The 15133-nt window shown below is 40.1% G+C and overlaps 1 long non-coding RNA gene across 2 annotated transcripts in view; it reads left to right on the top strand.

Annotated features, from left to right (window-relative positions):
• The window catches only part of LOC132534295 (uncharacterized), a 625528-nt gene that overhangs the window by 259731 nt on the left and 350664 nt on the right, over positions 1-15133 (top strand). For both annotated transcript variants that reach the window (XR_009546017.1, XR_009546018.1), the window contains exon 2: positions 5664-5739. This is a non-coding gene — a long non-coding RNA (uncharacterized LOC132534295). The remainder of the gene's footprint in view (positions 1-5663; positions 5740-15133) is intronic.

The raw sequence follows: 15133 nt of genomic DNA on the forward strand, positions 1-15133 counted from the left end.
GGGTCAGAGAAGGTGGGTTCATTGTTCTTGATAGCTGCATAGTATTCCATTGTGTATATGTACCACAGCTTTCACAGCCACTCATCTGTTGTTGGGCACCTGGGTTGCTTCCAGGTTTTAGCTATTATGAATTGTGCTGCTATGAACATAGGAGTACACACCTCTTTTTGGTTGGGTGTTATGGAGTCCTTAGGGTATAACCCCAGGAGAGGAATTACTGGATCGTATGGAAGGTCCATGTCTAGCCTTCTGAGAGTTTTCCAGACTGCTCTCCACAGAGGCTGTACCAATTTACATTCCCACCAGCAATGCAAAAGGGTTCCTCTGTCCCCACAACCTCTCCAGCATTTGTTGCTGCTGTCCTTTTTGATGTATGCCATTCTCACAGGAGTGAGGTGGTATCTTAGTGCTGTCTTAATTTGCATTTGTCTGACAATCAGTGACCTAGAGAAGTTTTTCATATGTTTGTTAGCCTTGTGGATCTCCTCTGAGGTGAATGTTTTGTTCATATCCTCTGCCCATTTTTGGATGGGGTCATTTGCTTTTTTGCGGCTAAGTTTGCTGAGCTCTTTATATATTTTGGTGATTAGTTTCTTGTCTGATGTATGGCATGTGAAGATCTTCTCCCATTCTGTGAGGGGTCTATTTGTTTAATAGTTTCTTTGGATGTGCAGAAGCTTTTCAATTTGATGTAGTCCCATTGGTTTGTTTCTTCTGTAGTCTTCTTTGCAATTGGGTTTGATTCATCAAAGATGTCCTTGAGGTGTAGGTGGGAAACTGTTTTACCAATGTTTCCTCTAAATATTTGATTGTTTCTGGTCTGACATCTAGGTCTTTGATCCATTTGGAGTTGATTTTTGTTTCTGGTGAGATGAAGTGGTTCAATTTCATTCTTCTACATGTTACAACCCAGTTTTCCTAGCACCATTTATTGAAGAGAGCCTCCTTCCATTTAATTCTTTGGGCCCCCTTATCAAAGATTAGATCTCCATAGGTGTGGGGATTTATTTCTAGGCTTTCAATTCTGTTCCTCTGGTTTGTGTGCCTATTTTTGTTCCAGTACCATGCTGTTTTGATGATGATGGCTTTATAATAAGGTTTAAGGTCTGGGAATGTGATGCCTCCATTTCTGTTTCTTTTCCTTAAGATAGTTTTGGCAATTCTAGGTGTTTTCAGGTTCCAGATAAAAGATTGTAGTGTTTTTTCTATTCTCTTAAAGAAGCTTGGTGGGAGAATATTCATTTTGATGATATTTATTCTTCCAATCCATGAGCATGGGATATCTTTCCATTTCTTGGTATCAGTTTCTATTTCCTTGAGTAGCACTCATAGTTTTCAGTATACAAGTCTTTCACTTCTTTGGTCAACTTTATTTTAAGGTGGTAGGGAGTATTCCTGTTTCTTCAATCTTATGGAAAAGCTTAAGAAGTATGGGTACTGTTTTCTGAAAGTTTTGTAGAATTCGTTTGTGAAGCCATCTGGTCCAAGACTTGTTGTTGGGGAGGTTCTTAATAACGGTTTCAATTTCTTTGTCTGTGATTGGTGCATTTAGATTTTGTAGTTCTTCTTGGTTCAGTTTTGGAAAGGCATATGCTTCTAGGAATTGTTCCATTTCTTCCACATTCTCTAGCTTGGTGGCCTATAGTTCTTTATAGAAGTTTCGCAGGATTCTCTGGATTTCTGTGGTGTCAGTTGTGATATCTACTCCATTGTTTACAATTCTATAAATTTGAGTCTTCTCTCTTTTTTGTTTGTTGAGTCTGGCTAGGGGTTTGTCAATTTTGTTTAATCTTTCAAAGAACCAACATTTGGCTTCATTGATCTTTTGTATGGTTCTTTTGTTTTCGATGTTGTTTATTTCTGCTCTAATTTTAGTGATTTCTGTCCTTCTGGTTGCTTTAGGGTTCCTTTGTTCCTCTTCCTCTAAGTCCTTGAGGTGTGCAGTAAGGTAATTCATTTGAGCTTTTTCTTGGTGTTTAATATGTGATTGTATGGCTATAAGTTTCCCTCTCAGTACTGCTTTAGCTGTGTCCCAAATATTTTGATAGGTTGTGTCTTCATTTTCATTTGTTTCGAGGAACATTTGAATTTCCTGCTTGAGTGAATCTCTGATCCAGTGGTTCTTAAGGAGTATGTTGTTTAGGTTCCAAATTCTGTGACTTTTAATAATTTTCTGTAAATGTTAGTTTTACTCCACTGTGGTCTGAGAAGATACTTGGGATGATTTCAATGTTCTTGAATTTATTGATGCTGTCTTTGTGGCCTAACATGTGGTCTGTCCTTGAGTATGTGTTATGTGGATTTGAAAAGAAGGTGTATTCCAGTTTTTTGGGGTGAAGGATTCTGAAAATGTCCAAGAGGTCTAGTCTGTCAATCTCTTCATTTAATTCTCTTGTATCTTTGTTGGTTCTCTGCTTTGTTGATCTGTCTAAGTGTGAGAGTGGGGTATTGAAGTCTTCCACTATTATTGTATTACTATTGATGTATTTTTTAAATTCTTTCAGTAAGTGCTTGATGTATTTAGATGGTCCCTCATTGGGTGCATAGATGTTAATAATTGATAAGTCTTCTTGGCTGATTGATCCTCTTATAATTATGTAATGTCCTTGCCTATGTTTTATTACTTTATTTAATTTAAAATCTATTGTGTCTGAGATGAGAATGGCTGTTCCTGCCCTTTTTTGTGGTCCGTTAACCTGTATGATAGTTTTCCATCCTTTCACTTTAAGTCTGTGTTTATCTTGTGACAGATGGGATTCTTGCACGCAGCGTATGGTTGGGTTATGTTTTCTGATCCATCCCCCCACTCTGTGCCTTTTGATGGGTGAGTTTAAGCCATTGACATTTATTGATATTATAGATTTAATGTATTGTGTGCCATTGTTCAAATAAATTTTGTTTGCTCTGATATATTGCAATTATTATAGTGATGTTCTTGTTTATAAGAGGTCTTTTAGACTCTCTTTCAGGGCCGGTTTGGTGATGGTTGCCTCCTTTAACTGTTGTTTGTCTAAGAAGGTTTTGATCCTTCCATCTATTTTGAATGAAAGTCTAGCAGGATATATTATCCTTGGTTGAAACCCTTTTTCATTCAGGGCTTGATAGATATCTTGCCATTCTCTTCTGGCTTTTAGAGTTTGAGTGGAGAAGTCTGCAGATAATCTTATGGGTTTCCCCTGTATGTGACTTTCTGTTTCCCTCTTGCAGAATTTAGGATCCTTTCTTTATCCTTACTCCTTCTCATTGTGACTATGATGTGTCTTGGTGTCTTCAGGTCTGGGTTGATTCTGTTTGGTAGTCTCTGGGCCTCTTGAATCGTGATGTCCTTTCTGTTATTCAGGTCTGGGAAATTTTCTTGTATTATTTCCTCTAGAATGTTTGCTTCCCCTTCCTCTTTCTTCCTCTGGCAGGCCAATTATATGAATGTTACTTCTTTTGAGATCATCCCATATGTCTCTGTTGTTGTTTTCAGTGTCTCTCAATCTCTTTTTAAGCTCTTTCACCTCTTCCTTAGTTTTCTCTAACTCATCCTCTGTCTGACTAATTCTGTTTTCTGCTTCTGTTAGTCTGCTTTCCCTTCCCTCAGCTTCTTTCTTCATTACAGCTATTTCAGCTTTCAGTTCTCTAATTACCTCAAAATAATCAGTATTTTCCTTGGGGGGTCTCAACTGTTGTTTCCCTAATACTGCCATTCCTTTCCTCCAATGTTGTTTTCATTTCTGTGATTAATAAGTTTATTATTGCTTGCGTACTTTTCTTTATTTTTTTTAAATATTTTATTTATTTATTCCCTTTTGTTGCCCTTGTTGTCTTATTGTTGTAGTTATTATTGTTGTTGTCGTCATTGTTGGATAGGACAGAGAGAAATGGAGAGAGGAGGGGAAGAAGAGAGGAGGAGGAGAGACCTTCTTCACCGCCTGTGAAGCGACTCCCCTGCAGGTGGGGGGCCAGGGTTCGAACCGGGATCCTTATGCCGGTCCTTGTGCTTTGCGCCACCTGCGCTTAACCCGCTGCACTACAGCCCGACTCCCTCTACTCTATTTTTTAATCCAAATAAAGTTATAGTCACCTCCTTGGTGTCACCGCTAGGACCCCTTAATGACTGGCCTACTAAAGGCAGAAAATCCTACTGTTTCCAGAAGATGTAGTCAGAGCTCAAGGCAATAGCAACTTCTGAGTCCGCCATCTTCTGGGAACTCAGGATTGCGGTTTTCTAATCACCACTGTCAAACCTTTACTACCAGAAGGGATGGGTTATCAGGGCTGTGTTCTTTATTCTCAAGGTCCTCCCAAGAAAATGCATTATGTAATTATAAACCTCACTGCGCCGCCCCGTCACGACCACCAGAGAGACTGACAAAGTCATCTCCTCTGGACCTGCATTCAGACTTCAAAGAAGCTGGGCAGAAGGACGGGAATGGGTCGACGCATTCTCCCCCCGTTATTGCTACAAACAATTATACTGTCACAATTGATTAATAATGCTTTGGCAGTGCCTGGTGGGAATGGAGAGTCAGAAGCACCCCCTCTCCCTTACACAGGAGCATATTTGAAAGTTACATTATTGAAAGTGGAGAAGGTGGGTCAACATAGATGGACAAAACAAGTCATGTTATGACTTGCCCTTCATAGAAACAATACAGAGATTGAGGCCTCCCAGGTACAAGTTGACATATTGAAACAAAGAAAGATTAATAGTTAAACTGTACCAGACCTAGATGAGCAGTGGTCCACGACTAGGCAAAGATCTGTATGCCCCCATAGAAGATTAATGGTAGAGATAGCCCTCAGCAAAAGTCTAAAACAATTCTGGGTATGACCTCCCCTGGGAACAGAACGATACAAAGTATTGTACCCATTCTTTACAGTTATGGGGGAATAACATGTAGCCTGCCAAAGTCACAAGACTATTGTTACTTCTTTATGAGCTGGTTGCTTAGACAACCTGAATGTAACCTGAAAAAAGTATAAAAGCTAATGCAGTTTCACTATTAAAACGAGTCCAGATTCACCCTCCAATAGAGTGTGGTGTCTATCTGTTCTCCCTCGCCGACTCCTGACCCACCTGGGAGGTTGCCTTCAAGACCCCTGACCCTCCTGCTGCTTGTCCACTGAGTGGTCCGCGGCACCTCACAAACGCTTGAACAAAGGCAAATGTTACTTCTCTGATTTTTGCCTAAAATCAACTGGACTGAGCACATGCTCATCTCTGTAATACTCACAAAAGGCACTTTCTATGGTGCAAGATGATGGATGTAAAAACAGCTACACAGTTCTGCTTTTGCAATAAAAATGCATTTTAAACTCAGATAAAACACTAATCCCCATTTTAAGGGAATTTAAGAATGTCAGTGAAAGTTTAAGTAGGTAGGTATAAGTGCACTAAGTACTGCAGAGGAGTTTCAGTTATGGGGCAGAGGACTTCGACACTGAATTTAAAGTTGGGAGGGAAGAGAGCATATAATATTTCCATAAAAAATAAATGTCAAAATTAATCAGTACGGCCAAAAAAGCACAAAAGCACCAGGTAGTCTCCAAAGACTATGTTTGTGGTTCTCTTTTCTCCTGGGCAATATTGTGAGATCTCATATGTGTTCAGAACTGTCGTAACATATAACAAGCAAGCAGCTTTTAAGTGGTTATATTTTGTGTCTTTCTACTAGATTACGTTTCTTGATGACAAAGAAACAGCTGCTAAGCCATCAATATCAACATTCCCAGCACTTATACTATTTCTTGGTAAGTAAGTATTTTTATTTTTATTTATTTTCTTTTTTGCCTCCAGGATTATCTCAGGATGTTGGTGCTGGGACTACAAATCTACTTTCCCTGGTGTCCATTTATTTCCAGTTTATTGAATAGTACAGAGAGAAATTGAAGGAGGAGGGAGAAATAGGGAGAGAGAAAGATAAACACTTGCAAACTTGCCTTCCTGCTCATGGAGGGCTCGAACCCAAGTTTTTGCCTTTGGTACTATGTGACATTACCAGCTGTGCCACCTCCCAGCCCCCAAAATTTTTCAAAATATGACAAATACAAAGGCATTTAAATATATGTCCTTCAATTATCGATGACACCTGTGATTAGAAAGATAGAACTATCATTAATTTTTTATTGTTTTCAGTGTAATGTTGAACTGTGTCCCCTTCGTCTCTTTCTCCTACTTTCCTCTTTATATTTATTTCATTGAGCAAGATAATGAGAATAAACCCACAGGACCAAAGCTTCCTGCAGTGTGGTGGGGGTCAGCTCAAGCCCAGGCCACACAGGCAGAAGAGCAGCCTGCCAGCCAGTGAGCTAGGTCACCAGCCACCTTTCTTCCCTTGATCATGTTCTGTTTTAAGGGACAAATTATACTGTTATCATAACATTGAAAAGAGTAGACTGGAGTTAGTAGAAATAGCAGCATATTTGTCTGATGGATACTAAATAAAATCCCCCAGCAAAAAAAAAAAAAAAGTAGAGGGAGTTAGAGGTTGTTAAAATCATGAAAACCCTGGACTTCACCAAGGACAAGTATCTGGTAAGACATGTCAATTTAACTCTGATTATGAAAGACCAGACTTTGGGGAGATTTACTTCTCTTTTACTTTTTTAAAAAAAATTTTAAAATATTTATGTATTTATTTTTCCTTTCGTTGTCCTTGTTTTATTGTTGTAGTTCTTATTGTTGTTATTGATGTCATCGTTGTTGGATAGGACAGAGAGAAATGGAGAGAGGAGGGAAAGACAGAGAGTGGGAGAGAAAGACAGACACCTGCAGACCTGCTTCACTTCCTGTGAAGCGACTCCCCTGCAGGTGGGGAGCTGGGGGCTGAGCCTGGATCCTCACGCTGGTCCTTGCGCTTTGCACCATGTGCGCTTAACCTGCTGCGTTACTGCTGGACTCCTCTCTTACTTTTATAATGTTATTACTAACCTTACTTATTTAATGGCTAGAGACAGCCAGAAATCAAGAGGGAAGATAGACAGGAGACATAGACACCTGCAGCCCTGCGTCACCACCTGCAAAGCTTTCCCCCTGCAGGTGGGAACCAGGGACTTGAACCCAAGTCCTTCCCTGCGCTTCACCAGGTGCACCACCACCAGTTCCCTGTCATTTACTGGAGACTGCCCATGCACATCCAGTACTTTCTATGCGGGACTCTAAGCACACTTGGCTTTCTGTTGTTGCTTGTTTCACTCTCTCATTTTCTTTATAATTCACTCCATTCTCAACTCTGAGAGTAAAGGGCAGGTGTGACACAACGGATTGACCTGCGTTTCAATGTCTTGCTAGGTCCTCTGTGTGCTGAGACTGAAGTGTACTCCACACCCTCTCCCTCATGTCTTTACAGGACTGTTATAGACATGTCTTCTATGTAAGTTTTATATACCTGGGGTCATTGTTGTCACTTTTGGGACTAAGACTGTCCCTTCTTTCTCTTTTTTCCCCTCCTCTCTCCCCTTCCCCTTCTCCTCCTGCTCCTCTTTCTTCTTTTTTTTCCCCTGGGGTTCCTTGAATATTACTTATTTTAATTTTATCTTGGTAGTTTATGCTATTTTGAGTGTATTTCATGGATTTCTTAGTGACTTCTCCATGTATCAGAATATATGTATGCAACAGCACAATCTGTCCGTAGCTCTTTTTTACATCTCCTAGAAAAGCATCATTGATACCTCTTCGTATAAAGGAGTCTGTCTGTCTTATCAGTGGTGGGGAGGTGTCTCAGACCTTCTGACTTTCTGGGCCTAACAGCTTATCTTACCGTAGTCTCCCTTGGCCTGTCTTGGTATTTCTTGGAGGAGAAAAGTTTTTGGGAATAAGAGCACTCACTTTAGTTGTTTTTGGTAGATTCTCAAATTATCTCCTAGTTGCCTTACTGTTAGTCAGCATCACTATGTCCTCACTCAAATCAGTGGAAAGCCCTGCTAACCTCATCATCAGGATGCTTTTAGAGTGGGGAGTTTGCATTTGTTCATTCTTTGAGGTTGATGGGCGTCAGGGGATAAGCCTTTTTCACTGAGGTAAAGTTTGGTTTTTTCTCAGGAGTCCTCCGTTTGTTTCCTTAGGGTAACATCAACTTCAGAACCCCAGGGCTCTGTTAAGAAGCTCTCCAGTCTCCTCTCTGCTTCTCAGTTTCTTTTAATTATTGATCTAAAAAAATAAAGCTTTTGTTTTCCTTCTACCATTTGTGAAAACATTTGAAAAGACTGACTAGAACAAAAATAGTAAACACTAATGATTTCCCCCTCAGGCTAAATGCTCTGTAAGCCAGATGTTAATTCTTTTCACTTAGCTTTTTTTTTTTTTGTGATCAGTCAATTATAAGGTATTTATCAATTATATACTGTGAATTGTGCTCACATGATACATTTTATCTGTCAACTCTCACTCAGTGTGGAACATGAACTATGTTTGCAGAGTTTATTGTTTATTCTTGGTGTGTTAGATTGTTTGGACGTTTTGCAGTACAAGAACTTGGCCATTTATTACTGTGTAACTTTGCTTAGAAGACTTTATCTCATAACTCTGTTAGAATAAATAAATAAATAAGAAGTAGTTAATAGTTTTAAAATATATTTAAGCATATGTAAAATAGTTTTAAAATATATTTAGACAAAGTATAATCAAGATTAAAAACAAAAGTCACACAGTGCTGAGGAGATACTTGGCACCACAGAGGATGAAGACTTAGTTGAACATTTGTTTATTTGTAACAAGGCAATTGGGATAGAATGACTGACTCCCCATCTGGTGTGGGGGAAAGGACGTGTCTAGGGGGTTAAGCACGGAAGCAGAGTGAGTGAGGAAACTAGGTCTGTGCTGTGCATGCAGGAGTGTGACTACTTCACACTTCAGCACCTGAGCCTAAAGGGGGAAGAAGAGGAAGAAAAAGAATAAAGGAAACAAAAAAAGCAGGTTTATAAGGCATAAACATATGCCTGTTGGGTATTGCAAAAGCTTTATTTGATAACATAGGACAGTACATATATATTTTTATCATCTGCCAGTTTTTTCCCATTCCCACTTTTGCTCTGTCACCTACTGATTTTCAGTAATTTACTCTCATCTCTCAAAATTGAAAAGAATTCTGAGGGGGGCCAGGCAGTGGTGTACCTGGTTAAGTACACGTTACCATGAGCAAGTCCCTGTCCCCACCTGCAGGGGGAAAGCTTCTCAGGCGGTGAAGCAGGGCTGCAGGTGTCTCTGTCTCTTCTATATCCCCTTCTCTCAATTCTCTGTTTCTATCCAATGATAAATACATAGATAAATATTAAAAAGTTAGTTAAAAAAGAAAACAATTCTAAGGAAAGGATAGAATAAACAAAGTATGAAAAGTATCACAAAGCAGACATTTTGAAGAGTCCTTGTTCAGTAGAACCCACAAAGATTACAATGTGAAGTCACAGAGGGGGATTTAAAACTGGTTACATAATAGACTGTGTGATCACTTCTTGGATACAGCTACATGCGAATGCAGTATACACAGTGATTCTTTCTTTCCTTCATAGACAAAGAAACTCAAATACAATTTGAGCACTAAAGCCCAGGCACTGTTAGGTTTAAAAGCTCCTCCAGAGGCTCAAAGCAGCCTTTGGGAGGAAACTGGATTGGTGAAATTGTGGGGCTAGGCTTTATATTCTGCTGCAGAGGCTGTGAACATGGTTTATTGGACTTTTTTTTTTTTTTTTTTTAGAAATTCTGTGAGGATTGCAAATATTGTTCTGGTCAGAGATCAACTTTTACACCTCTATTCTTCTGGTAACAAGATCATAGTTTTAGGCACAAGCTTTTTTGTTTTGTGTGTCTTGTTTTGTGTTGGTATGCTTCTAAAAACCCCTTCTGTTTCATTAGTTTAATCCCCTCTGCTTAACACTATTCTATTTACATAACTACTGTATTCTATTTACATAACCTCTTAACAAGCACCACCTTCCCTCCAGGGCATTGGTGGTTTAGTGGTAGAATTCTCACCTGCTCTGCCCCCTCTCCTTGTCATACCCTGATTTTCACCAGTCACTTTTCTCTCCACCCTCTCTGCATCGCATCCTGTTCCCACCCTACTGGGCTAGTATATTTATAAGGACAAGATTGTTTGTAGGTTAGTTTAGCTTAGCTCGGCTTAGATTGTGCTGCGTCCTGCATGAATAAAGAGATACTGCATACAACCTAGCCATGAGTCCCTGGTCATCTGTTACCCGCCTGTGAAGCCAGCCTGGCAAAAACAACATATGGCGCCCAACGTGGGGCCGGACCTGCGCAACTCCCAGATAAGTGAAGACTTTGCCTACCTATGCACTATGGTCTTCTCTTTTGCTTATGAAGAGGTTTGCCAGAGCCTCTACTGTTTCATCATGAGACAGTTACTCTGTCTCTGGAACATTTTGCTCTGGGCCACACTTTGTTTCCCTGACCAGGAACTTTGTTTTCTTGTGACCCTAATCATAGAGCTTGGGAGATGCACTGAGATTTCTCCTTGGATTTTCTGGATTTCCTTGCCCATGTTTCCTGAAGAAAATGACTACATTTTGCTCCGGGCCACAATTTGGTTCTTTATGACCGTGATCGTAGACCTTGGGATATGCATGGGGATTTCCACTGGGACTTTCTGGACTTCTTCTCGCATGTTTCCCATGGAGAAGGACTACTCTTAATTTGAGGAACGTTCTCCAGTACCCTGGCAGTCCCCAAGAATGGAGACACGTGGTTAGTTCTACTCTCCTGATTGGATTCTTTCTTCGATGGGAAGACACTTTTAAAAATGGGTGCCTGAAGCAATCCAGCAGGAACAGTCAGAAGCACCCTAAATGGAATTTCGAGGAGCTTTTTGGACTAGGACGTCCTCCGGGGACTCATAATGCTACATGGTGAGATCTGTTTCGTAAGAGAGTGATTTAAATGACTGAATTTTTGTATGACATTGACTTAAAAAAAAAATGCTGGACGCAGCCATGATTTCTAGAGACATCCAGAAACAATCCAAAAAATTGTTTTTTCCCTCCTTTGATTTCTTTTTTTACGTCTTGGCATAAATCTGAAACGTTTAATCCTGAAACGGTATGAGTTATGGGCGGGGCAGATAGTGCAATGATTATGTTAATTATTCTCATGCCTGAGGCTTCTACCATGATTCTTCCGTTTACCTTTCCACATTTTATTGAGTTTAAACTGTTTAAACAACCTTAAAATCATACTAGAAAGGACTTCCAATTATAATGGAGTTATCAATTATAGTAAACTTCTAATCTGCTACAAGTTTTGTTTGACAAGTAAGTGAATTTCAGCTGTCAAGTCTTCACATGAAAAAGCATCTACTCAAATGGAATTCCTGGAAATCCATTTGGATCCTGTTCTCTGACATCGCCCATAAGATGGAATGACTACAACACACCCCCGGAAACCAATGATGTGACCTGGCACGACCTGAAGAAACAGATTCACAGACTCCAAAGATCACTCTCTACAGAAAAGCAGAATTCTGGTGGCCGACATTCCCCATCGAGACAGACATGCAGCATTTCATCCCTTGGCATTTTCTTCTGTGGTCAGCTACTTTGGACTGACACCTCCATCAGACTTACTGGTACACGCTGCTGTGTTTCTCAAAGACTAACTTCAGCCAATTGCCTTGAGACTTTATAGACCATGTCCCCTCGCCTGCAGGCTCTGCCCCAGAGGCAGAAAACTCTCCCTCCTTATTAGCTTATGCCCACAGAGGCAGGAAACGCCCTTTGAGGCAAGAGATGCCCCCTAGAGGCATGAAGCACTCCCAGAGGCAAGAAATGTCCTTTCGCCTGCTAGGCCTTGCCCTTTGAGGCAAGAAACGTTCCCCTTGGCATCACACTGGTTATTGCTGCTCGCCTATTTTGTTTTCCATGTCTTATGCCAGTTCTTTGGAAAACACCTGTACGATATAGGTTTCTGTTCACCCCACAATACTGATACTATGGCCATTAGTTCAAAAGAAAGGGGGAATTGTTGGGGGGAATTGTTGGTATGCTTCTAAAAACTCCTTCTGTTTCATTAGTTTAATCCCCCCTGCTTAACACTATTCTATTTACATAACCACTGTATTCTTGTATTCTATTTATATAACCTCTGTTAACAAGCACCACCTTCCCTCCAGGGCATTGGTGGTTTAGTGGTAGAATTCTCACCTGCTCTGCCCCCTCTCCTTGTCATACCCTGATTTTCACCAGTCACTTTTCTCTCCACCCTCTCTGCATCGCATCCTGTTCCCACCCTACTGGGCTAGTATATTTATAAGGACAATTGTTTGTAGGTTAGTTTAGCTTAGCTCGGCTTAGATTGTGCTGCGTCCTGCACGAATAAAGAGATACTGCATACAACCCAGCCATGAGTCCCTGGTCATCTGTTACCCGCCTGTGAAGCCAGCCCGGCAAAAACAACAGTTTTGTTTTATTTGACTTGTTTTTATCACAGTTTCATTTAGAAATAGGACCTGGTTTTCTTTTCTGTGAAACATAATTCCGTTATCAGTGAAACCATATTTTACCCAAGGTGATTTCTCCAATGGCTTTAATCCTTCTTTTCAAACTCATGAAAGAAAGACCTTTCCAAACTAAGGAGTAGTAATTTAGGCTAAAAGAAACTTTTAGTTAAGATTTCAAATATTCTCACCCAGTGTAAAAGTTTGGCTTAAAAAGAAAAAAAGAATCAGCTTTTAATTAATTGTGTACAGAAAGTTGACAGAATTCTATTGGGAGGCATTCCTAATAATCCATGCACATAATGTGATGGGTATTATAAATATAAATGATTGAAAGTATTATAACACTGGAACAAGGTACTGAAAAGTCAAACCATGGTTGGCAACCTCACAATTACACGTCTGCTCAGTGAATGACTTACTTGAGAATTCTCTTTAATCTTTGTTTTCCAATTTGTCCCTAGAAATTCAGAGAAAAGGCTCAGCCCACACTTGAGTAGGAAACTAGTTTAGACTGCATTGCCTACATAAAATTTTAATATCTCCCCGGGTCAGTTTGAAGATCATTGCATTTACATGAGACCATCTTTCTGTGTGTTTGTGAAATAGCTATGCTTATATTTATTCAGTATACATTCATTTGCTTAATCTATTTACCCAGCTCCTTCACTAACAATCTGTTTTGATGGATCTAATCTAAAGGGCAATTCTTTTTTTAAATTTTATTTTATTCTCTTTAAATGTTACTAGTGACTCAATAGTGATTTATAAGACCGTAAGATCACAGGAGTATAACTCCACACAACACCCACCAGCAAAGTTCTGCCTTCTTTCCACCCTCACCCCAACCCTCTGGCTTCCTCTCCTCCCCTGAAGGATAATGACTATAGTCTTCACAAAATCTTATAGATGCTTTGACACATTTTATAAACAAGTTCAGTAAGAAAAACATAGGGGTGTCTCAAACATCTCTCCAGAGTTGATGTTTCCAGTATTGCATTCAGACTGACATGCATCTGTAATTGCATATACACGGCTCACAGTGTTCTCACCAGGAGACACTGACGTGCTCAACGGCCTTCACTTCAGTCTGAGGGACACAGATACCACACTTTACAAGGCGAACATTTGCGTTGTCTGTTTGAAAGGTGCTTAGGAATACAGCTGCAGAAACACAGCAACATTTTAGGTATTTGACGGGGCAGAAATATAATTAGACAAAAAAGAATTGTCGCTCTATCTTTCTTTTTTGATAGACACAGAGAGAAACTGAGGAAGGTGGGGCAGAGATGGGGAGAGAAGGATATACGCCTGTATCACTGCTCCACCACTCAAAAAACATCCCTCATGTGGTGGAGCTCATAGCGCTTTACACACACACACAGACACACGCACTCTCTCTCTCTCACACACACACACACACACACTCACACACACACTCACACATACACTGACACACACTCACACACACACACACACATACACACACACTCACACACTCACACACATACTCACACACACACATTCACACACACACACACACTCACACTCACACACACACTCACTCATACACACTCACACTCATACACTCAAACTCACACTCACACACTCACACTCACTTGCACACACACTCACACTCTCACACACTCACACACTCACACACACTCACTCATACTCATACACTCACACACACACACACTCACACACACACACACTCACACACACACTCACACACACACTCTCACACACTCACACAAACACACACTCACACACACATTCACACACTCACACACACACACACACTCTCACACACTGACACACACACTGACACACACACACACACACTCACTCACACATATAAACCTATACCATTGAAATAGTAGGATTTTTCAAACTACTGTTAAATTACTAATAATAAAATTACAAAATATAAGTGCTGAAAACTAACTATTCATCCCCACTTCCTCACCAGAGCCACTAATAACCACTAATTGTTAGAGTCTGAAACGGTGTGAGTTTTATATGGTTTTATTTTTTGTGTGATTTTTTTTTTTGCTTGAATGCTATGTAACATTCAAAACATTAGCCTCTATATTCGTAACTAATTAATTGTTGTTTGCCAATACTGTCCAGAGTCAGTTTTTAATCTAAGTACTAAAATTGGTGCTGTTTTAAATTATGTTTAAGTTTAATTAGAAACTATAAACACATTTTATAGCCAATAAGAAATAAAACTTTATCTCCCATAAGTAACTGGATACAATGTTGCTTTTACCCCTCCTTCTACATATATATCTTGAGTGAGAATCTGTTGACCCATATTCATACATAAAGGATAAAAATATGGTTGTTCAAAGGCTGGTGCATGACAGGTCAACACTTATCAAGAATGTTGAATCTTTTTGCAACATAACATCAAAATCTCTTTATAAATGCATTTGACAGAATTCTGCTAAATTCCTAAATAAGGGGTATCCCATCACCTGGGCCTTAGTCAGGGAGCCCTGGGCTTCCCACACAGACATGATGGGCCTAGACCTCTAACAGATCCCTCTCTCCACTGTCACTGGTCATCTCCATCAAAAACAACATAACGGACCCCTCTGTGTGCCCTCATCGGACCTGGCCCTGAATGTGGATCAACAATGGTAGGGACTGTTCCATTCTCTGAAGGGAGGTTGGATAGCAGACTCTGCCTA

Source organism: Erinaceus europaeus, chromosome 18, assembly GCF_950295315.1.
Source record: "Erinaceus europaeus chromosome 18, mEriEur2.1, whole genome shotgun sequence".
Taxonomy (NCBI): domain Eukaryota; kingdom Metazoa; phylum Chordata; class Mammalia; order Eulipotyphla; family Erinaceidae; genus Erinaceus; species Erinaceus europaeus.